Source organism: Vanellus vanellus (genome assembly GCF_965231255.1).
Source record: "Vanellus vanellus genome assembly, chromosome: 3".
Lineage (NCBI taxonomy): Eukaryota > Metazoa > Chordata > Aves > Charadriiformes > Charadriidae > Vanellus > Vanellus vanellus.
The window spans coordinates 15,551,308-15,574,716 of NC_138907.1; the positions used below are offsets into that span (position 1 = coordinate 15,551,308).

Consider the following 23,409-nt stretch of genomic DNA (forward strand, 5'->3'; position numbering starts at 1 on the left):
ATCTCTTAAGTCACAGCAATATTAAAATTAAATAAGAGGCAGGATAAAGCTGGGAAAGGGTCCTGCTTGGAGCCAGGGATACGAGGTGGGTTGGAGAAACGTACTCCCGACTCCTTTACCTTGCCCGTGCCTGTGATCCAGGTACACGCGCCCTTAAAAAGGCCAGGGAGCACCAGCAGGAAAGAGCAGCAGCCAATTTAAAATTGAGGGAAATAGGAGGCTTGGAGCCAAAAAAATAAAGCCCTTGAGCACCTCACCTGCGCCCAGCTGTGCGAGTTCAACAGCTGGGAGCCCTGGGCACTCGCTGTTTCCAAGGCTGAGTCACACTCCTAAATACGTCCCAACCGGCTGCTTTTGCTTAGTAATCGCCTTTTTAGATCGAAAAAGAAAAAACGGGGGGTGAGGGGGAAGACGAGCCAAACAGCTTAGAAGCCTACAAGTTGAGAGAAAAATAACTTCGGCACAGGAAAAAAAAGACTCAGTGCGGGCAGGAGATTCATCCCTTCTATTTATTTTTTGTCTGCCTTTCCTCTGCCTTTCTCTTCCAGGTTATTCAAGGCATACTGACAGCAGAGCTTCAGCCAGTGTCACCCTGATGTCCTTTTGAGACTCTAAACCCGGGGCAAGTGCCAAGTACCGATTTGCAAATTGGCATCAGCGCTGCGCAGGCTGACGAAGGCTTCCCACGCCTCCGCCCTGCGCTGAAGCCAAATTCACCCCATTTCTGTCTCCATAGACATCATGGGCATTCTCCAACAAAGAAATGGGTTTTTATCTAACACACTGGCTAATCACGCTGTGATCCTGCCTGGACTCACCCACAGGTCCTGTTCTTCCTACAGACATCACAGGTTTTAATACTGACCTCCCTGGTCACAGCAGGAGGATCAGCTCCAGCTTTTGCATGTGTGCTGAGCTGAACAACGTGCATTTGCTCTCCAGGGAAATCCTGTGGTCTTGACTGGTAAAGCAGAAGTCTCTGAAGGGATGAGCAGACCTAATCAGCGCTTGGAACGGCTTTCCACTTGGCCTCTCATGCCAGGGTAGGCCAGCACAGGACATTTCAGCCATGCCAACCCAAAAGCTCCAGAACTATAAAGGGAAGGGGTCAGACTCAAACAAACAAACAACAAACCCACCCCATAAAAAAAGCAAAGCCCTGCACCTACTGCTGACAAGCGGCGAGAAGAGGCTCCATTCCCCTGCCGGGGCTGGCTGGTTCCCTCTGCAAAGGGGACATATACCTTGAGCACACTGGGGCACCCCGGAGATGCTCACGGCTCTGACTCAGCCCTCAGCAAGTCTCACATGGAGCGGCACAGGGCATTGCTTCTCCACTGCCCAACCAGTGACCACTGGGCAGCTCTGTGCCTCTGCCCACCCTCAGATCTGGGGAACCAGACCTTCACACACACACACACACACCTTTTTTTTTTATTATTATTATTCTTAATTGAATTAGCTGGTTTTGCAGGGACGCAGGCCGGAATGGGTCTCACCAATGAAGCTATTTTAAACCAGGCTTCCCTTTGGTTTCCAAGGGCCAGCAATTCCCTGCTCCCAGTAGGATGCTCTGCCCACGCAGCCCACAATGCACTTGAGCACTGCGGTACAATGGGGAGGAAGCGCTGTGAAGCCGCCGGGACGGACAGGACTCCCAGCGCAGCTCTTGGCTCAGCCACCCCTCCCCAACCCCCAGTTCCACTGCTTGCTCTCAGCCCTGGGGACAATGGTCCTGGCTGGGGATCTCCATCCAGCTGCAGGTATACGAGCAAGCCTGCTTGAACATCTCTTAGCCCCTCCATCTCAGCCAGCCAGGAACAGTCTCCCCCGAAACATATCTGGCAAATCCAAGCTGGATAGTTTCAGGCAGACCAAACCAGGATTTGCCATTGAATAAACTCCTTCAGCAGCACTGCAATGAGTTGCAGGCACTAGAGAGCAGAACCGCCAGCTGCATCACCCCCTGACGCCCTCCCATCAGCCCTGAGCCCTTAATTTACCCAAGGTCCAAATGAACCTCGCTGCAGTCCCTCCCCCTCCGCAGCTCTGGAAGTCACTGCCTCCTGCTCCCCGAGTCCTGGCATCCGTCTCTCCCAGGGCTCCTCTTGAACAGCATTTCCTTGCAAGGAAAAGCCCAGGCGAACCATATCCTTTCCCTCCCTTTAAACGTACTCCTGTTTAACTTCATAACCCTGTCGGGGCTGGCTGCGCTCCACAGCAAAGCCGTGCGGGTATTCCCACCTCCAGGCAAGGCTTCACCTACTAGGAATGATCAAGGAGATTTTGTAGGGTGGTCTACGCTACTTGGAGCCAGGCACTTACTAGGTGAGAGAGAGAGGGTGGTTTCCTCAGTTGGTTTAAGCTTGCTCCAGGTGAGTACTTAGTAATCAAGTTTACATTAAAAAGCACTTGATTTTGGTGGCAATTCTTTCATTTCCCCAGTAATAAAAAGTCAAGCCAACCCCAGCTGCTCAGGGGAGTAACTTTTAACACCTCTCCTTAGAAACGGGCTTGCATATATATTAAATTCCAGGCACACAATAAACGCAGAAGTCAGATGGGAAATTGCTCAGGGAACCGCCAGGCACCGATGCCCTGCAAGTCTTCACCCAGCTGAGCCCCCTGCGAGGACCTGACCTGCAGCCTTCACGCAGCACCAGCCAATGGAAGTGCTGCCAAGCATCAGTAACCGCTCCTGACAGCCTCACACGAAGTCCTCGTCAAGATGTCAGGACCAATTAGTGAGCATAGAGGCACCAGGAGGGAGAGCACTCCCCACATCGGGTGGATGCAGTCCACTTCCAAGGCATCTGCAAGCCATACACAAAGTGACCGAGGGACTGCGACCCTCATGAGGTGCTCCAGTAGGACCATTCAGCAAGGATACCCTGCTCCATCACACACTCTAAAAGCGATACCTTGCTGGCAGATGATGAGAAACTGCAACATTTCTGCCCAGGCTTGACACTTGCAGAAGCCACCACGGTGAAGAGCTTAATCCTTACCCCAGAAAGGAGGTTATCAGCTAAGGAGGGAGACACCCCCATCTGGCCATCTCTCTTCAGGATACCCAGCTAGGAGCTCACTCCCAGACATAAGCGTCCAAGCAAAGTCAGTCCTGGCCTCAGGGATGAACAAATCTGTTCTCCTGCATCCCACTCACCCAGAAAGTCATTCTGCCCAAGGGGAATAAGAAACTCCCACCCAAAGTGACCAAAACATTCTTCATGTCCCATAGCACCTCCTCCAACCCTGATATCGAGTGTTTCCCTTCTTCCCTCACTTTCTCCCCTAATCTTTACTTTTCGTGCAGTCTCACCCATGTCCTCTAGGAATGCTCTGACTAACCAAGACCTCTATGGCAGCTCAGGCACTCTCATGGGAATGGGAAACTCTTCCTCAAGCAGAACCCCGATCTGAAAAGAAGCCATTATATTCCCTGCAGGGGGTGGGGAGTCTGATGGCACACGTGTCCAATGTCTGTCCGACAACAAAGCCTGATGTGGGATAGACCTCATCCTGCTCTTTTCCAGAGCAGCCTGACTAGGATCCTTGGCCTACAGAGACTTTCCTGCTCATCCCCTAGGACAAGGGTGGCCCTGTTCATAGCCCAGCCTCCTTGAAATCCTGCTTTTGGGCAACGAGCAGAGTGGGGTGGACCTCTCTCCACCTCTGGTCCAGATGGAAGGGGAAGGCAGCAATTCACCCGCCATGAAGATGTGCCCCATGCTGTTCTCATCTCCAGCTGGCTGGAGGTGGGAAGGAAGGACTGCAACACAGTGCCTGTCAGCCATTGATCATTCCCTTCCACGTCACACTGACATTGGCAATCATCCTCAGCCTCCCTTCCTCCTTAAATTTCCTTTCTCTTTTAAAGATTTTCTGCCCCACCCCCCCCTCATCATTGAGGCATCAGATCACCTCTGTGACTCCTCTCTGGGTGGCAGAGGGACCTCAGTGGGGAACAGGGGTTGAAGGTGATGAGGCAGAGGTGGCTTTTCTCTGCATGGAGGTGTTTTTGCAAACCAGCCCTTACATGCGTTTCACAACAGGCAGATTGCCACCAGCAAATGGTGTAGTAAGAGCCCACAGTCCTGGCCCGGAGAAGACAACACAGTCCGTTTGGCTGCAGAAAGATCACAGGATATATTAAAAGAGCTTATTAAACTCACTTTGGTTGTGCTCCAGAGCACGTTGAAGGTTGGGAGAGAGGCTCCCATTGACATGGATGGGTTTTGGATCAGGGTCGGTACAATTAACCTGTGTGCTTGGGAGCCCCTGCAAACCCAGCTGAGTCCTGTGGTTATTCCTGTGCGTGTAAGCCCTCCCTAATAAAATAAAGATGACAAACTGGCCTCCTGTGTTTAATAATCTGTGATGACTAATGGATCGTCTGTGTTTGTTAATATCCATCTCCTACACAGGCTCGTCTTTCTCTAGCGCCCAGCTTGTCCTTCGTTGCTGAAACCACAGCCAGCTTCCCTGCAGAAGGCAAATTCCTTTCAAAGTTGCATTTAATTTGCCGCAAGCTACCCCTTTAAATCCGGACTTTTACATCCGGTTACTCCAGAGAATATGAGGAATGCCTCCGCTGGTTTTTCACCGAGCCCATTTAGCCTTTTTTGGACAGAGGGAAGCATCTGAGAGGGAGGGCACATTTTTCCCTCTTTGAATCACAGGAGGAACACCACAGCTCATTCCTCACATCCAGGCTGCTTAACCCTTCCCATATCCAAGCGGCCCTTGGCTGTTCCTCCAGTGGCATTGGAGCCTCTCGCTATCACCCCAGCCCCGAAAGCCCAGGGCACGTAGTCAGTACCCTGGAAAACAAAAGGCGTGGGGTTTTTCTGCCCTACAAGGACTATATCCAAGACAGTCGCTCCCACCTCGATCCTGTGGTACAAACCACGGCCCAACACGCAGCCCCGCAGCTCCTCACACCACCGGGCCCGACGCAGAAAACTCAGAGAGACTCTTCTCTCTCCAAAACAAGGGAAGAGTGTTTTTTGCCTCCCACTCGTTTATCCGCTGCCACAACAGCTGGTCTCCGCGGGCTTACTGCACAGCCCTCCGGCTTAGCTCGGTCCTCAAGCGCACTAAATTTGCATCCACGCCACATGACCCAGGCATTAAGCCTGCCCACACGGCTGGCAAAGAGTTTGCTGGTATAAGTTTGGCCACAGGGACAGACTTTCTGATGATCATAACGCCGCTAAGAGATTCCCCTGCCCTCTCCTCCTCCTCACGTTCCCACGGGATGATGTGGCACGCCGGATCGCCGAGCTGGAGAGCACAGGGAAGGTCAGAGCACAAGATGTGGGATGCACATCTAAGTCATTTTTTTTTTCCTCGTGTTTGAAAGCAGGTTAAATTGCCCATGTAGGCAGAGCCAAGGATGAAAGCAAAGCAGATCACAGCTTCTCTGCCACCACCCAGAGAGTGACGAAAGCTTGTCGCATTTTTACAATCAGAGATGCTAGGTTTGTTTTTGTTTGGGTTTTTTTTTTGGTTTTTTTTTTGGTTGTTTTTTTTTTTTTTTTTATATGCTACACTTCAGTTAAAACATTCCCCAAGATGACTTCAGGTAAGCTGACCTTTAGATGTGCTTTTTTAACCGAGATGGTGATCAAGATGCTTGTTTGGTAGAAGCCCCACTCCTAATAAAAAGAAAATCCCACATAGCAAAACACTGAAAACGTCAAAATCTGACAGATGCGCCTGTTTGGAAGGCTGCAGAGTGACATTACGTAGTGACAATTTTACAGTGAAAGAAACAATTGATTTCAGACACTACAAATTGGGGGGGCTTGGGGAAATATCACACCTCAGCTGAGCCACATCAGTATCTGCACCTGCATCCCCAGCAGTGGGGAGAACCCCGTGAAGGATCAGCACTGCCGAACCCCGAGACAGAATCAGACCCAGTCTCCTGTCCCAGCAGGCTGTGCTGAGACATGGGGAGCATCTGAGTGCTCAGGCTACACGTCCAACCATCAGTAACGCAGCATCTGTGCACCAGACCACTCAACAGCATGCATTTTAGAACAGCAGAACATCTAATTTCTCCCCAGTTAGCCATGGTGATGGAGTTCATGCTGCCTTTGTGGGGGAGAACAGGCAGTAACGCGGTCCGACACGCAGTTAGCGGGGCATGGAGACAGGCAGCTCCCGATGCGGGACATGGCTCTCAAGTCAGCCTGCCAAAAACATTTGACAAAATCTGAACCAGAAAAGTGAGTTTGCATCGCTCATTAGTGCCTTGCGTCACGGGCTGGGATATTTTTTGATGTGGTTACCAGGAGCCCTGAAACCACAGCCTCCAGTCTAGGGCACGAAAGGCATCACGAAGGACAGGAGGCAGCACAGGGTTCACCACGTGACGAGCAGCACCGTTATCCTCGCTTCGTTCTGGAGAGCAGAGCTTTGAAATCTGGTTATGTGAGGACCACACAGATGAACAGAGAAGCCTCAGCTCCTCCAATGTGCTTCCAGAAAAGCAGAAGAGCCGAAGAAACTTATAATGTGACAGCAAAAAAAGACAGCATGAAAAAAAAATACCTACATGGTTTAACGGTACCCAAGACGCTATGACAGCAGCTGCACAAGGGGACAGCACAACATTTCTAACCCCAGCAGATGCACTTCTGCAGTTGTGATGGTTTCTGCATGTGGTCGAAAGGACAAGAATACTCCGTTTCCCTTGACAGCTTCATCAGCCTACGGGTGTGCCAGGACTCACAGCCACTCCACCACAAGTTTAATGTTCTCCTTGTCACCGTGCCCGAGGCCAGGACCCCTTTCTGCAGCACTGTTCAAGCATGCACGGCAAAGACAGCCCCTATCTCAAGCTGCTTACAGGCTGAGAACAGATGGATCATGTTGTAAGGAATTAATTGGTAGCCTTCAGAGGAGAGCAGAGCATGGCAACTGTTGACGCAACATTTCTTTGCCCAGAACTGAAATACTTTTGCCTCCGAGGAGGAGTGTGGCAGCTGCTTCTGCAGGGCTCTCGGGCACGGCCACGGCTGGAGCAGGTGGTAGCAGCTCGTAGCAAGGTGCCACAACATCCCGAGGAATGGAGGACATCTCATCCCAACCGCCAGCTGTGTTTGGCATTTGCTGAGAAGCACACGTTCACATGTTCACCAAACACCAACTAGGGCAGAAAATACACAGCAATATACTCCTTACCTGTAACAGAGGCAGGGAATGCATCTCTGGTGGATCGCTGGCCAGGTGCAAAGCCCATGGAGCTCAGAGACCATGCTGCAGGCCTGGTTTTCCAAATATATCACAGACTGAATGGCTGAGCTACCAAAACAGGTCAAAAGGAGGCAGATGCTATGTCCCCATCAGTGAGGCTCAGGCACCTAATTACCTTGTGTTCCTTGGGAAATCCCAGTTCTCTCTTCCGGACACATGCAGAGACACTAATGTGTGGCGCGCTGAAGGAAGGGGCTTTCCCAGCACTTCCCCCCTCAGGAGCAAAACAAGGTCTCCCATGAACGTTGAGATGCAAGTAGCCATTCATACCTCCCCCAGTCCCCACCACTTTTCAAGGATGGGCACAGAGCAACCGAGCTGAGAAAGAAACAAGGAAAATAAAAACAGACAGGCACAGTCCTTCTCCACACCAAACTGCAACAGCCCTCAGTGGGTCTGGCTGGTCCGGAGGTGGTTGCATTGGACAGCAGATGTACATGGCTTAGGGAGGGGCAATGGATTAACTCAGCTCAATTATACTAAAAGATGCTGCCCAGCATGGGTGGAAACTATTGTGTTCTCCTACTGGAGAACAAGGGGAGGAAAGGTTACCACCTCTGGTATACTCTGGGATCTCCTCTGGAAGAGGAGACCCTGCTAGAGAATGGCAATAGCGCTTCCAGCTCTTCCCAGGGGTTTCCACGCTTCCTTTGATCCAAAGCAAAGCATGGCTGGGGCCCAACCTCTGGTCAAGGCATAGATGTGGCTTAGCTGTGCCATGCTACCGCAGGCAGGAGCCCCTCTGTTGTGGCCCTAATTACCATTTCCTCAAGTCATATGAAGGCTACGGCCCTTCTCGGAAGCAGGTGTTATCGCCCTGGCACTGGGGTGGTTGAGGGAGCCAACCCTGGGGTAGTCACACACCTACTACCCCCTCCACTGGGACCTCCAGCCATGCCCTGGCTGCGTCGGGGAGAGCATCACTCAGCTTCACTGGGCTACAAACCCAGCCACACGTGCAACCAGGCTGGAGACAAACTGGCCTTGTTTCTTTTAGCAGGACGCGCAGAGGGGACCTTTCGCATACAGGCCAGTCTGCCATTCCCCACATTCGGGCAAGGGAGAAGAGCCAGTTCTCCACCAAGGTCCCCCCAGGTTGAACCCACAAGGAAGGTGAGAAATGGGGAAATAAAGAAAAAAAAAAAAAAAAAGTCTTCCTCCCACTGCCCTGAGACAGGCAGGAGACATGGCTACATGAGGTGAGGCCAGACTTGCCAGGACAGAGCTGTCCTGTACTGAGCCAGAAGAGCAACAGCCTATTTCTGAAGGACCAGTACCTCTCTTTTCAACCCAGCAAAGCCATTAATCAAACTGCTATTACAGTCAAAAGAACCAGCACTTCCTGAGGAAGTGGGAATACACAGTGCGAAAACATGCAAGTGGAGGAGGTCGGGGCTTACTAGTAAAAACACCAGCTGCCTCCTGCCTCCTCGGGGGCTAACGCCAGTTAATCCTCTTCTGCCACTCCCTCCCCTTTCACTAGGTCAAAATAAAGAGTTTCCGACTCCATGCCAGTGTCGCACCCCTCTAACAAGGGCAAACATCTCCCCAACAAGTCAATCAGAAAATGGAACGACATCAGACTCCGGCTGGTGCATCATTCACTCTCGTTTTGGCCATTTCTGGGTGTGATTGAGGGTTTGGGGCTTTTTTTGCTATGAAACATGTTATTATCTTCAAGAGCTGGCACGCCAGGAGAAGCAGCAGCATATTTCTCAAAACCCTTCTCTGATACGGGCCTTGTAGCTTCTCAGACAAGACATGCCTCTACCCCATAACCTACAGCAGTTCTCAGAAAGTCCACCTAACTTCTCTGACCACAGCCACGGTCTCACAAGCAGTGTCAGCAGCAACACCTAAGCCATCATTTTTACAGGGTTATTTTTAGTCAGTTCCTTGCTCTGTTTTACTCCCAGCCCCACAAACTGATGTTGCGCGTAAACAGGGAGGTAGGAATAGGGGGGCATTGCTTAGGCCCATATTGCTGCAAAAAGAAACATTTGGCAAACATTTCCCCAAAAAGCTTCTTTTGTTTGAGCTGGGAGAGGGCGGGCATCCCTGAACAGCATCAGGAAAAAGGCTGAGAATGAAAGCTTGTCAAGCAGACCCTGGCAGAAGTGAGCAGTACATTAACAGCCAGGGACATAAGCAGGGATGCTTCCCTTTGCTTCTGAGGGATGCGGTGACAGTGCTCCTCGCTGCAAGGCCAGCCCTGGAGATGCCACCCCACGCGGCCACACGTTCTGTGGCTGATAACGCGCTTCAGGCTGCAGCAAGGGTAGTAGCAGCAGTCCAAAACCCACTTTGTCCAAAGACTGCGACACAGACTTGCCCTTAAGATGCATGTTACAACTTTTACAGTGATTGCAGCATTTTAGAGATGAAGAAAATATTCTAATGACTTTCTTTATGCCTGGCTCATCTCCTCATCTTTCTCCTTTTTAACACCACTGACAGCAGGATCAGGAGACCGCCACAGTTTAAAAGCCATGAAATATCTTTTGGTATGGTGGAGTGAAGTTTGTCTGGGTTTTTTTTGGGAGGTGGTAGAAGATGCATCAGGAGGGAAGAGGGCCTTCAGCCAGAGCAGATTCCTGGTCCAGACCACTGTACAGCTGCTGAAATCACATGGGTGACATCCCTCATACTGGAGGACCAAAGCGGCATTAATGAATCTACACACATGATGGAAGAGAAGGTGGTATTCAGGCAGGGACTGCTGAGCGAGGTCCCCAAGGAGTTTAAGGTTGCCAAGACTCCAGGGAGAACCTCAAATCAGAGCCCCGCCACCTCCCTTTGCTCCATGCAGCAGCCGAAAACCACTGGTTGCAGATCCCAGAGGGGCCGTGGCTCTGCAGGAGCGCTGGTGAGGGATGCCTGCCCACCTGCTGCTGGGCAATCCGGCTAACACAGACCCCTGGTGAGTCTCAGAAAAAAAAAAAAAAGCAGTAAATCTGTAACCACTGGAACAAGTTGACTCAGGAAAGCATTAATAGATGAGAGATTAGACACGTCCTTAGTTTACCAAGAGCCCCGTTCTTCATAGCAGCCTGCAAGTACCAGTGCTTCAAGCCGAAAGCGCCTCTTGTTTTGCGGGCAGTTGCCAGATAAGCTCAGTGACCCGTGAATCCCCAGATGAACGTTGCTGAGACCATGCCCCTCGGCAGCATTACACAGCAGAAGGAAGTTCCGCTGCTTCCTCTGCTTTGCCACCCGGCGGTCCCACCACGAAGCCTTCCTCCACCGCTCCCATGAATGGGCTGCACAGAAAATTAATTCTTCAAACATCTGTTACCTTCTCCCTGAGCAAATACCAGGCTGCTGATGGACGAGGGAAGGATACAAATATTTACCGACAAGGCAAAGGTGGGAGCTCTGCCAGACGTTGTGCTTGTGGGTGCTGCTGAGCAGCACACAGAGCTGCCAGGCTGCCTGTGGTGTCTGTCTGCTGCAGGGATAGACCCAGGAAATCCCGCATTCAGCAGCAAAGCTTTCTTTTTTTTTTCCTTTGGGCTGATTTCAAGGCATTTGGTTTAAAGCAGAGACACTGATCTAGACACAGCTGACGGCCAGGGGGAAAGTGATCCTGTTAACCTGCTAAGCAATTGCAGGCCCTGGTGAGATACACAAGGTTCTCCAGTACACCAGCCTCGCCACGGGCCAGCCAGCTTGCCACAACACCCCACGCCAGCCATTGGTGCCACCACGAGCCTGCTGCCCAGCAGGAAAGGCTAGCACTGCCGCAGGGGACACGAGCAGCCACAGGGACCCCCTACCACCACCTCCCAGACACCACCAAACGCCCAAAGCACCCTCCTTTAGATATGTCCAGTCTCTTCCTTCTCTGGCAAGTCCCCAAGCTGGAACATTCCCCTGCCCTCATGCAGACCAAACCAGGACAAACCAGCCACCCACTGGATCAAAGGAACAGGAGACAGTTTCTATATCCTAGGAATAATATGTTTAAACATACCAAGGAACATTGCTGGGAAGTAGAACCGTGACTGTCAGGGTGGTCCTTGGTGTGGTTTCAGCCCACGCCCAGTAGCTTCATGCTACAGATATCCCAGATTTAGGAGATAGTGCAGGCCAGGCAGCATTTACAGCAGGCAGCATGGACGTGGCTACTCTGGTCTGGAGGTAATTTAGTAACATACAGACTTGGCCAAGCCCAACCACAAAGCACTCCTGCACCCCATTAACTTCCTTGCAGCAATGTAGCCCCCCACATGCTCATTTCTCCATTTGGAGACCTAAGGATGAGCATCCCGGGTTGGGTGGACTCCCTTTCATTCTAGTTTTCACCAGCTCATTTGCAAATTCCTTTTTGATCTGACCTTTTCAGTCATCCAAAGCCTCAGGCCAGTTTTCTGGGGTTTTTCCTTTTTCCAAGGCTGGAAAGCAAGTTGCGGTGATGAGGGGAACATTGGCCTAGGAAGCAGAGCCTGCCTTTGATGCTCAACAGGGAGAATTTCACCCAGCCTTGCCTCAGCAAAGGAGCATATTCCTCCCAAATTTACAGCAGGAGCTCATAGTATGGAAACACGCACGTTAGAAAAAACTCTCCTACCTGCTGCGGTGTCCTTGTCACAGCTGATCACCCTCCACTTTCTGCTTTTCATTCCCCAGCCTAGCGCTACACTACAAGCACCACCTCACTGAAACACGCCAAGTTATTTTTCCAATTCCCGTCCTTACCAGCCCCAGGAAATCAGCCGTGATATTGCTGTCGCGTATCAGATTTCTGCCCTCGCTCATTCATGGCAACAGAAACCATATGGCGAGAACACATCCCACGTAGCCCAACAAGGAGGCACGGGAGACCTAACCGAGCAGCCAAGCAGGGACGGACACAGGCCACGGGGCGCCCATGGGGAGGTGGAGGGCAGAGCAAAGGTTTTCTTTACCCTCTCCTCCCACCAAGCCACACCAGCTTGTGCTCCATATGGGCACCGAGTGGCTTGCGCACGTACACTCATCAGCAAACACAAAGGTTGCGGGTAGGGAGACACCCACCTCTCTATGCTTTGATGGGAGGGCTTAAAACACATTATTCCTGCAGCCAGGGGATCCCCAATTTATTCCAACACTGTGGGCAGCACTCGCTGTCTCTCTCCCCTCCATTTCCCCCACTTTGATCTATACTCGTTCTCCGTAGCACTGCAACCCTTCTCCTTCAAGCATCCCTTCAATTCCAGGCCAAGGGGATAAACCTGTTTTCTCTGACCCAGCTCTACAGAAGTCTTTCCCGTAACCAGCACGGAGACTGTCTGTGGACAGCTGGAACCCCAGCAGAGCCTCCTCCTTTCTCTAAGCACTCGCGGCACATATCTGGCTACAGAACCCCGCAGAGCGCCAAAGGTTCACAGGATTTGAAAAGCACCCACTCCAGGGGCGATCACTTCAAGCTGGGATCAGGACTCCTCCACGCAAGACGTTACACAAACACTAGTAGAGGCCATTGCCTGTCGTAAGCAGCTTGCAGAAGAGACGGCCGAGAGAGTGCAAGCTTTTTGTAAAGCCAGTGTAGTCATGATGTATCTCTGCTACGCAATGCATCCAGGCTGAGGCTATAGGGACAGAAAATGCCTCTTCCGTAGAGCTCAGCAGGCTTCAGCCTGCTCTCAAACCCATGGATCTGCCCAGGGCATTGACTTCTTGCCTAGTTCCTCACTGCATACCCTGGGCAAAGTAGCTCAGACAACCTTTGCCTGCACATCAGTGTGTCCATCCATCACAGCACTTCCCTAACCTCCTTGGGACAGCAAGGGAAACCAGGTCTCAGCACTGAAAAGTCACATTACTATGCTGCTGGGGAGTGCTGAAACTGGGGGGGTACCACCACACCTCTGGCCAAATTGGTGAGGAACCAGCACCCCAATATCACTCACGGGCATGCTGGCCCCACCTTGCACCCAGCTGGTGGACAGCCCACCTGCCCACCTCTACCCTGCCTGCTTTGTTACGCCTCTGCAGAGCTGCACAACGGCCGCTTAAACAAGATTGTGCGATTTCAGCGGAGAGCTCAGTCACACACTCAGCAAACAGGTCTCCTTGCAGGACTGCCTTATCTTGCGGCTTTGGTAGGCACAGGTTACGCACACACTGGCATATCGGGGCAGACAGAGGGCAAGGGGTGCCCTCAAGGCTCCCATTTCCATCTCCCTGCTGTGCTTCTGAAATAATTCATCCCTTTGCATACTTCCTGCAGTGTCCCCAAAAGCCCACAGGGGAGCTGCTGGCAGACTACAGACCCGTCGTTCCGCCTTGCCTCTTACAGAGCATAAAAGGAGCAAGGAGGAAATAGAGTCACAGAATGGTTTGGGTTGGAAGAGACCTTGAAGATTATCTGGTTCCAACCCCCCTGCCATGGGCAGGGACACCTCCCACTAGACCAGGTTGCTCAAAGCCCCATCTAGCCTGGCCTTGAACACCTCCAGGGACAGGGCATCCACAGCTTTTCTGGGCAGCCTATGCCAGTGCCTCACCACCCTCACAGTGAAAAATTTCTTCCTGATATGTAATCTAAATCTACCTTCTTCCAGTTTGAAGCCGTTCCCCCTCATCCTATCACTACATGCCCTTGTAAAAAGCCCTTCCCCAGCTCTCCTGTAGGCCCCCTTTAGGTACTGGAAGGCTGCAATAAAGTCTCCCTGGAGCCTTCTCTTCTCCAGGCTGAACAGCCCCAACTCTCTCAGAGTGACTATCCACTCAGATGGGCTATTTGCTTTGCCTGCTCCCCAAGCCCACGCTGCAGGGCTCTTATCTGCACAACCCACCTTACAGCAGGTTACTGAACACCAAGCAGGAATATTCAATAGCACGATAACGTGATTCCTACATCCTTCCTGCCATGGGTGAAGCCAGGGGAGAAAAGAGAGGAGGAAGCTGTCAGCACCTCCATCTTTCACCAAAGCAATCCATGTCTCACCAGCTATCACTCAGGGCGCCTGTCCTCCCAGTGTCCTTGCTCCTTTTTTAGCTCCTCTGTAACCAAACGGAGCCAGGTGGTTTATTTACAAAGATTTCTCCACTAAGACACAGGGATGTTTGTCTCCCACAGACGGCTCCCTGTTTGCACTGTACCTCCCTCTGGTTGTTGTGTGCACCAAGGAAGCTTTGGCAGTCGAAGGCTTGCGTACTCACACGCTACACAGCTTCTATGATTAACCAGTTTCTGTCGACTAAATTACCCCACCTGAGGAAAGTTTTTCAGCCAACTATCATCTTTCTTCCTTCAGCGCACATCCTCCAGCTTGCAATTTCATTCAAGCAGGCAAACAAGGACAGCAAATAAACATTGCTTTTTCCTTCTCCTCTACTCAAGGCTGAGCCCCGGGCAGCACCCAGGTGCCACGTCACATTTTGCACTTGGTTTAATGCGGTCCAAAGGATTTTCTAAGTCACCCTCTCCAGAACCTCTCAAAGGGTCTGACAAAGGAAGGCTCATAGGTGTGAGCATCCATAATGCAAATGATGGGCAGACATACACACCCATCAGTCCTTTTCTTGGAGCACTGGCTCCCTCGGCATTGCCTTCCTCCTTCCTCCTGCAGAAGACCAAGTTCTGGCTGTCCTTTTTGCCAGTCCTTGCCGCAGATGAAGGAGACACTGTCCTGCAGCCTACTGGGAGAGACGATTCATTTGCTCTCCCCAACCCTTAGCCTCCTCTTGCAACAAAAGGATGGTCTGGTCCCTCTAGAAAACAAAAGACAGACTCCATGCTGCACACAGTTGCCAGATGGTTGTCACTGACAACCGACTTGAAGATCAGTGAGACCATCTCCATTTTCATGTATTGCCTTACAGGCAATATTCCTTCCTTTTGATTTTCCCCTTGCACACATAAGGGACAGACAAATCCTTTTTGCATCATCTTGTTGACATCAGTGACTGGTTTCCATGTCACCTTGCGAGTTTTACAGGCCATAGGACTAGAAACACTATGACGACCAGCCAGCCTTGAAGAAACCCAGCCAGGCCCTACACCAAAGAGTCAAATGGGGCAAAGCCAGCCCCAGAATGCCAGCCCCAGCATGGAAGCAGGCTTCCTGCCATAAACAAACACAAAGCCTAAGAAGCCCAGTCTCACATCAGGGCAGAGGAACCACATCACGTCAAGGTGAAGATATCTAACACACAGCATCAGCTATCGATAGGAAAACAAAGCAGCAGAGAGGGCGAGACTTGACTTGAGCAAATATACCTAGGGAGGGCTGGTGTAGCAAGGAGGAGGTGGCACTCTGTGGTCAGTCATAAAACGGAGATGTGAACCGGGTCACAGTGTGTTGACTCCAGACACACGTCATAACCAACCATATTGAGGGCTAGGCAAACACGGCTGGAGAGTCCTATTGGTGTAAGTCAGCCTTGCATTCATGCAAGTCAACACAACGATGCCAGGTTACATCAGAAGACACTCTCCCAACATGAGAAGAAGCAGTGCAAGAAGCTTGTTTGAACTAGGATTGCATCATTCCGCACTACATAAAAGCCGGGCTGTGGCAAGTCCGGGAACAGCTGCCAGAGAAATCCTGGAGTAGCTTCAGGGAGGATCCAGGAGTTTAACCCCCCAAAACAACCAGAGCCCTGGGATTTTGACGCTGTTCCCATTACACTGTGTGCCAGAGGTGCCTCAAATCCACCCACATCATCCCTATGAGCAGCTCCCAAGAGGTATCCCCCAGAGGCCTCACTGCTGATTTAACAGCGTGCAGCATTAGGAACAGCTCAGCTCAGTTAAACGTAGAGGAAGTACCACACCATGTTAAAAGCAGCAACAACTGGTGTACAATGAGAAGTTGAACAGCACAGCTCCCTTTCCTCTCCAGCCAGGACACCTCCCATAACACCATGGTCTACATGCAGGACTATCCTCCAGAGCCTTAAAACAGCAAGCTCAGCTCCATGAGCATCAGCACAAAAACTTGGCCCAGAAAATACTGCCAAGCAGAGTCACTGAGTCAGACATGGCTTTCTCTGTTTCTGTTCAGCACCTAACACAACTCAGGATCACAACAGCATGGACAGAGAGGACAGCAGTGGGACAGAACCAGACCTGAAGTAGACAACTGACAAACCTGTCTCTGGAGGCAGGGAAAGTCCCAATCCAGCGGTCCACCTACAGCTGATCGATAACTGCTGGCATGCATCAGTGGTAATCTGGCCTCTGAAGCAGACCGCAGGGAAGAAGGGCAAGCACTGGTGATGGCTTAGGTATTCGTGCCTAGTAGCAACCAAGCAGTTCAACGTTTATACAATCTGACGATGTTAACAGCAATGGCTTGACAAAGCCAATTACCCACCACAGGCTTGTCTGGTCTCAGCCCCTGAGGGAACTCTGTCCTCTCGCAGAGCCTCCAGTGGAAAGATGGCACCAACACGTCCTGGAAGATGTTCCTCAAATCTCACCTCTTCCCCATCTCATAAGGATAGGCCAGCTCTAAGCATCTAGGTGTTTGCAGGAACAGTTAACCAGCTGCTCACACAGAGCAGAGCTGCACACACAGCCTGAACTGCTGTTCCCACCTCCAGCTACACAGCCAGGGTACATCTCAGATTGCCAGGTGGGAAACACAGACACACCACAGCAGAGATGCCTCCTGTTCTAAGCAGTCCAAGGGAAGAAAAGGCAGAGACCTTCCTTCGCAAGCAGTAGAGGGAAACAGGAACAAGAGGAGCTGCAGAGTTAAAAGGAGAGGCAGATACTGTAAATTTGCTAAGTATCTTACTCCCAAGCGAAAATCCCTCCTGCTTCTCACATTAATCAGGGCACTTAAAACTAGTCCTAACCAGCTGCTCCCACTTCCTTTGTCCAGCTCTTCTTCAAACGCACAAGCAGCCCACTAAGAAACAGAGCAAATATGTGCAAAGATTCGCAGACAAGAAATGAGACCTTTGGAAAACACCCCGTAGAAGCAAGCACCCCTCTCCCAGCACAGAGGCAGCTGTGCTTTACAGTAGGACAGTTTCCAATGTTTTCCTTCTCCGTGCAGACGAGGGATTTCCTGTCCTCCATGGCAACAACCTTGCATTTACTGAAGGAGGCCGTGCCAATAATCTCCACAGCAGAATGAAAAATTTTAAAGTGGCACTGCCTCTTCACTCAGGGCTTCAACTCGCTGATGTTTTCCACACCTATGGTCCAAAACCACTCCGCTGCCCTCCCTTAAAAGGTTTGCAAGTGGGGGGTAAATCTCCAGGGCTGCACTGCCCACGCAAAGGGAGTTTGTAGTTTCTCAAGCACTAGAGATGGAAATCTGTCTGAAGAAGTCACCAACCACCACCACCTCCCAGCAAGAGGTGTCTATGCACCTTCCAAAGGACAAGCTTTTTCTAAAACGTAATAGTTCCTAATTCAGAGGTGCTCCCCATCATGCAGACAGCCCTGGATTTAGATGGCCCAGGTCTTTCCGCTGCAGGTTTAGAAGTAATGACTACAACTCTCCCCTAAAAGGGAAGCACTTACTAGACCAGTGCTACTCCAACAGTTTCAAAACCCAGCTGAGCTAAGGTAAGCCTCCCCAGCAACGTCTCCCCTCTAAGTTGTCCTTCCACAGGCCTGCATGCTTCTCTGCTCCACGAGCACAGATTCAGTGCACTGACTTGGCAAAAAGCCTGTCTTCATTTTGGCCCATCTCATGCCATTTTAGTGAGTTACATCAGCTTGGCATGAGGCCACACAAACATCAGGACCAGCCCAAGGGATGCAATAGGAACAAAACAGGAGGGGAAGTGAGGCCATCCCCTTTCAGTGGCAGCAAGCTCATGATGAAACTACATCCGTTGCTGTCTCAAATTTAACCAGACAAGTTAACTTTACTAGAACATCTCTGCTAACCTGTTCATTAACCTCTTCTCCCTAAAGAGGTTTTGTTTAGCAAGGCCTTCAAGGAAGAGCAGTTCAAGAAACAGCTGGAAGCCCCTGACTAAACTATACCAAACCTGAGGTATATTTTTGGGCTGAGCTACAGCTGCAACATAAACCTGTGGTGTTTAAAGAACCAGGCTTTCTATCCCCCACCCCCCCCTTTAAAAACCCCAAGAGGGAGCAGAACAAACTTGATCCAAACTAAACCAGATACAATAAAGTAGTATGTTGTCTTCAAAGCAGGTAGTAGGCGAGCATTAAACAGGAACCTTAAACTTCTTTTTAACCCTTGTTTTATACCACGGAATCAGACTCTCAAGTGTTTTCCCACACCGACCAGGCTTAGGAAAGTTTCTAAGTAACAGCAAAGCAACATTGAACCCAAGAAACATAAATGGAATGAGAATCCCTTAACTGATGGGGAAGACTTCTACAGCCTTACCTAAAAGAAGTTAAGGTGCTGCAAGCAGTAAGTGCACATGATCCAGACGCTGCACTTTACCGTTGAGTGCTGACAAGCTAAAGTGTCAGCAGAGGAGCACTCACAATGCATTTCCACCTGCCTAGGACTCCACTACCCTCTCTTGCAGAAAGTGACCTTGCAATTCCACTGCCAAGTAAAACAGACCCACAAAAGAGAGCACTAAAAGTCATTTAAACCGACACGTTTCACTGCATTGGAGTGGAGGCAGAACAGTCATACTAGCAGTTACCACGTCTCCACAGAAGAGCAGTAAACCACAGCCAAGGGACAGCCAAACTAAAATCACAAGCAGGCATTTGACCGCTTCCAACAGCGGCGGATTGAGACAGCAGGAGCCCCGGAGTGGAATTGCAGATCTAAGTTAAATTTCTGGCTCTGACAAAAATTTCCCTGTGGGCAACAGGCAAGTCACCTTTTCCACACTCTACCTGAATCCCCTCCCCTGTAAAATAGGCACAATTCTTGCTTGTCTGTTCAAGTTCCAAAGCAGTCCTAGCAGGGATTATTTTTAGCACGCAAGCACGAAAACCCAGCTGAGCTGGACTCTGATCTCAGCTGGGCCTTCTCATTGGCTTCGTAATACAAAAAGTAAACAAAAAGCAAGGCTGAGCCCACACCACAGCTCGGCCACTGGACAGCATTTTGATAGCAAAAGAACCACAATTTTCAGAAAAAAAAAAACAGTAAGCTGCAGGTCCAAAGTTGGGGCCAAGCAACAATCTGAGGAATTAAAATGGATCATCAGTGCCTATATTCATTCACTGGTGACCAGTGAGCTGCAACAGACAGATGTAAAATCCATTACAGATATTCCACTGTCACCAAGTGATGACGCAGATGTTTCTTAACATCACTAGTTGAAATAACTCATTCCTGCACTCTCAGACATAGCAGCAAGTGCTGGGTGAGCAGCAAAGTACTGAAAGCTACATCCAAGAATGGGAACTCTGCAGAGCTCTTTGCTTCACAGCATAAACAAACAGCTCCTCCCAATCTTTTGGGAGAGACTGCAAGTGCCAGAAGCTATTAATACCTGCGGAGAAAGCCTTCCCAGCTCCATGTTTTGAGAAATTCACATTTGCTGCTATTAGAAGTGTAGCACAAGGCTACCAAACTGCCAGAGGTCAGGGCCTCAGATCAGAGCTCCCCTACAGAGCGCACAGCCAAGAAGAAACAGGATGGAACGGAAAGGAGCTGAATAAATTGGGAGCATGTTAAGAAAAAAAAAAAAACTAGTCATGATGAATCTCTAATGAAGACATCACTAATCATCTCAAGGTAAGTCAGACTGCAGCTGAATTTCTGCCCCCAGCCAGGCCAGGGTGTTTAGCAGAGTTTCTCAGACTTGTGAAGCTGGTCGTAGCTGCAGAACCACTGTGGGAAGTGCAGACCTAGCCACAACTAGCACAAAGAGTCCACGCTCATAGCTCGTCGAGGCTTTCTCTATCCCACAGGCACAGGAACTATTTTCTGCTTGACTTACCAGCCTTAGCGTCAGTGATGTCTCTTCCTAGAACGATAAGTACTTCATAAACCAGGGCAAACCAGCTCTTTCTTGAAGTACATGCGACCCTTAATAATTCCCTTTCTATGGCTACAAAATCCTGGTTTATTGCACCACTTGGAATCACAGTCTTGTGAAACAAGACACATTTATGAGCCCCTCTTATGCAACTGGTTCGGTTCCCATCTGCAGTTTTCCAATATCCAGATACTGCCAGCTTCCTAAGTACAATCACCACCTGTTCCACCCACCCCAAAGATACTCTCATTTTAGTATGCCTGACCTGCTGCAAACACCATACCAAGGCTGCAGCTGTCTGCACCCAGCTCTCCTGCTGCTAGCCTCTCCCAGATTTGCACTGTGATCCAGGTCCACTGCTCTGTGCCCATCTTAACTGTTAGCTCTGCTCCATTGGAAGCATCCAGCCAGATACCTGCAGCACCCAAGGACTTGGTTCTAGCCCACCTTACCCGCACCATCCCAACAGTCATCATTGCTTCTCTGTAGCAGCATCTGCCTTCATCAACGAGACTAGAGCTGGATATCTAACAAACCTTAGTAAACTTAATCAAACATTAGTCTTCTCTCTGATCTCATTCAAACAGACAGAAAAGAACTGACATCTGATGTGAAGCACCACACATCACAGTTACCACCACAGTGATGAGGCTTGTGCCTGTTCTTAAAAGCCAATTTGCAACCCATAAACCAGAGCAACAAGGTTGTAAACTGCTTTACAGATGTGATCAGTAAACGTACACTAGACTGAATCCTTGTTCAGGGCATCTGTAAAATTCTGCTCTCATCCACCCCAACCAGCCTTTCAAATTAAGTCTCAGCAATATTTCTAAAAAAAAAAAAAAACAAAAAACCAACCACACACACCACAAAACAAACCTTGTTTTCATAGTGATGATAACCTGCCTTATCACACCGATTTGCCTATGCTGATCTTTGTTCTGCTGAGGCTCTATTCAAAGCCCTGCTGCAAGGGAAGTCAGGTCCAGTCATCTTACATTAAAGAAATATTTCTGTTCTTCCTTACAAGCAGACTGCTCACATATGCAGCTAATTTCTCTTAAATATCAAGATGTGTCCAGCTGCCAGGTAAGAAACTGGGGTATGCAGCAGCCTTTCCAGTACTTCATTACAACTCAGTCTGAGGTTAGACACGTACCATTAGTTATCAGCAGCTGTCCCAGACTGCCACCCACTGGCCTCCAGGACTGTGATCTGTGCTGTGACTAGTGTTTTCCAAGTCAACAGGTTTCAGACATTGAAGCTGACTACAATGCACTCTACTGGCATAGCAGACACAAAACAGCTTCCTACAGAGCAAGTGTTATTGGCAGACTGCTTTATAGCTACCGTTTCTTGTAGTTACAGTTAATTTATAATAACTGCAATAACTACAACATCAATATAAAGCCATAATTAAATCCACTCAAAGTCTTCTGCATACTTTTAATCTGATCAGATTAATACTTTAGTCTGAGTCAAGCTATGCAAAGAATTTAGAGTGCAAACATCTCATGAAAAAGCTCTAAAAGAATATTAAAAAAAAAGTGTCTCACTTAGCTTCAAACACTGTTACTGGCAGTGCATGAAGCTCACAATAGTCTAGACCGCTTCTTAAGAAGGGACATAAAGTGTTGTTTGTCATGTTGATACTAGCTGCAGCCTTTCTCTGGGAAAAGTAAGAAAGGCCTTTAAACTGAGTTGCAGTGGTTTATGATAAACATACTCAGAGCTCAACTTCTTCAGACTCAGCCCAAAGGCGATTCACTATAGGCTGCAAGTTCTCTGCTGCTGACTTTGACTCACAAAGTCCACCCTGCTACTGGAGCTAGGTTCAGAAAGTCCCAGCATAACAAAATTTCACTGTCAAACAGCATAAGCAAGATGCTACTTCTGCTATGCCACAGGCAATAGGTGCAAAGGCACATGAAGCAACCATGGCTTCCGAGAGCCACAGCACACCAGGAGAAGCTCATCCTGGCACACTAGCAGAGCCTAGGATCCTCAGCCTGCTCTTCTTGGAATGAAGCAGCCAGAAGAAGTGAGGGCAAGAGGCACAGTGCACATTTTATGAAAAGCCAAAGCTTTGCCAGTGTGAATTGTCCAGCTTGGGACCACTAGTTGCCCCAGGACAAGGACAAGCATGGCTGCTCATGGCCTGGACAGGTATACTCTTCGTTGGGTAAAAAACTGGCTGGATGGCCGTGTCCAGAGAGTGGTGGTAAATGGAGTTAAATCCAGTTGGTGTCCAGTCACGAGTGGTGTCCCCCAGGGATCGGTGCTGGGGCCCGTTCTCTTTAATATCTTTATCAACGATCTGGATGAGGGGATCGAATGCACCCTCAGTAAGTTCGCAGACGACACTAAACTAGGGGGGGCGTGTTGATCTGCTTGAGGGCAGATTGGCTCTGCAGGGGGATCTGGACAGGCTGGACAGATGGGCTGAGGCCAATGGTGTGAGGTTCAACAAGGCCAAGTGTCGGGTCCTGCACTTGGGTCACAACAACCCCATGCAGTGCTACAGACTGGGGGCGGAGTGGCTCAAAAGCTGCCTGGCAGAAAAGGACCTGGGGGTGTTGGTGGACAGCCGGCTGAGCATGAGCCAGCAGTGTGCCCAGGCAGCCAAGAAGGCCAACACCATCCTGGCCTGCATCAGGAATAGTGTGGTGAGCCGGACTAGGGAAGTAATCATCCCCCTGTACTCGGCACTGGTGAGGCCTCACCTCGAGTACTGTGTTCAGTTTTGGGCCCCTCACTACAAGAAGGACATTGAGGTGTTGGAGCGTGTCCAGAGAAGGGCTACAAAGCTGGTGAAGGGTCTGGAGGACAAACCTTATGAGGAACGACTGAGGGATCTGGGGTTGTTTAGCCTGGAGAAGAGGAGGCTGAGGGGAGACCTTATCACCCTCTACAACTACCTGAAAGGAGGTTTTAGAGAGATGGGAGCTGACCTCTTCTCCCTGGCGACAAGTGATAGGACAAGAGGAAATGGGTTCAAGTTATGTCAGGGCAGGTTTAGATTGGATATTAGGAAGCATTTTTTCACTGAAAGGGTTATTAAACATTGGAATAGGCTGCCCAGAGAGGTGGTGGATTCACCATCCCTGGAGGTGTTTAAGAAAAGGGTAGATGAGGTGCTTAGGGACATGGTTTAGGAGTGGTGGTGTTTTTATCAGGGTAGGTTAATGGTTGGACTTGATGATCTTAAAGGTCCCTTCCAACCTCACTGATTCTATGATTCTATGTATTATATGACATCTGTCATAG

The 23,409-nt window shown here is 50.0% G+C and overlaps 1 protein-coding gene across 1 annotated transcript in view; it reads right to left on the reverse strand.

Moving 5' to 3' along the window:
• SNX5 (sorting nexin 5) overlaps positions 1 to 23,409 on the reverse strand; it is a 43,631-nt gene that overhangs the window by 398 nt on the left and 19,824 nt on the right. The window lies entirely within an intron of this gene.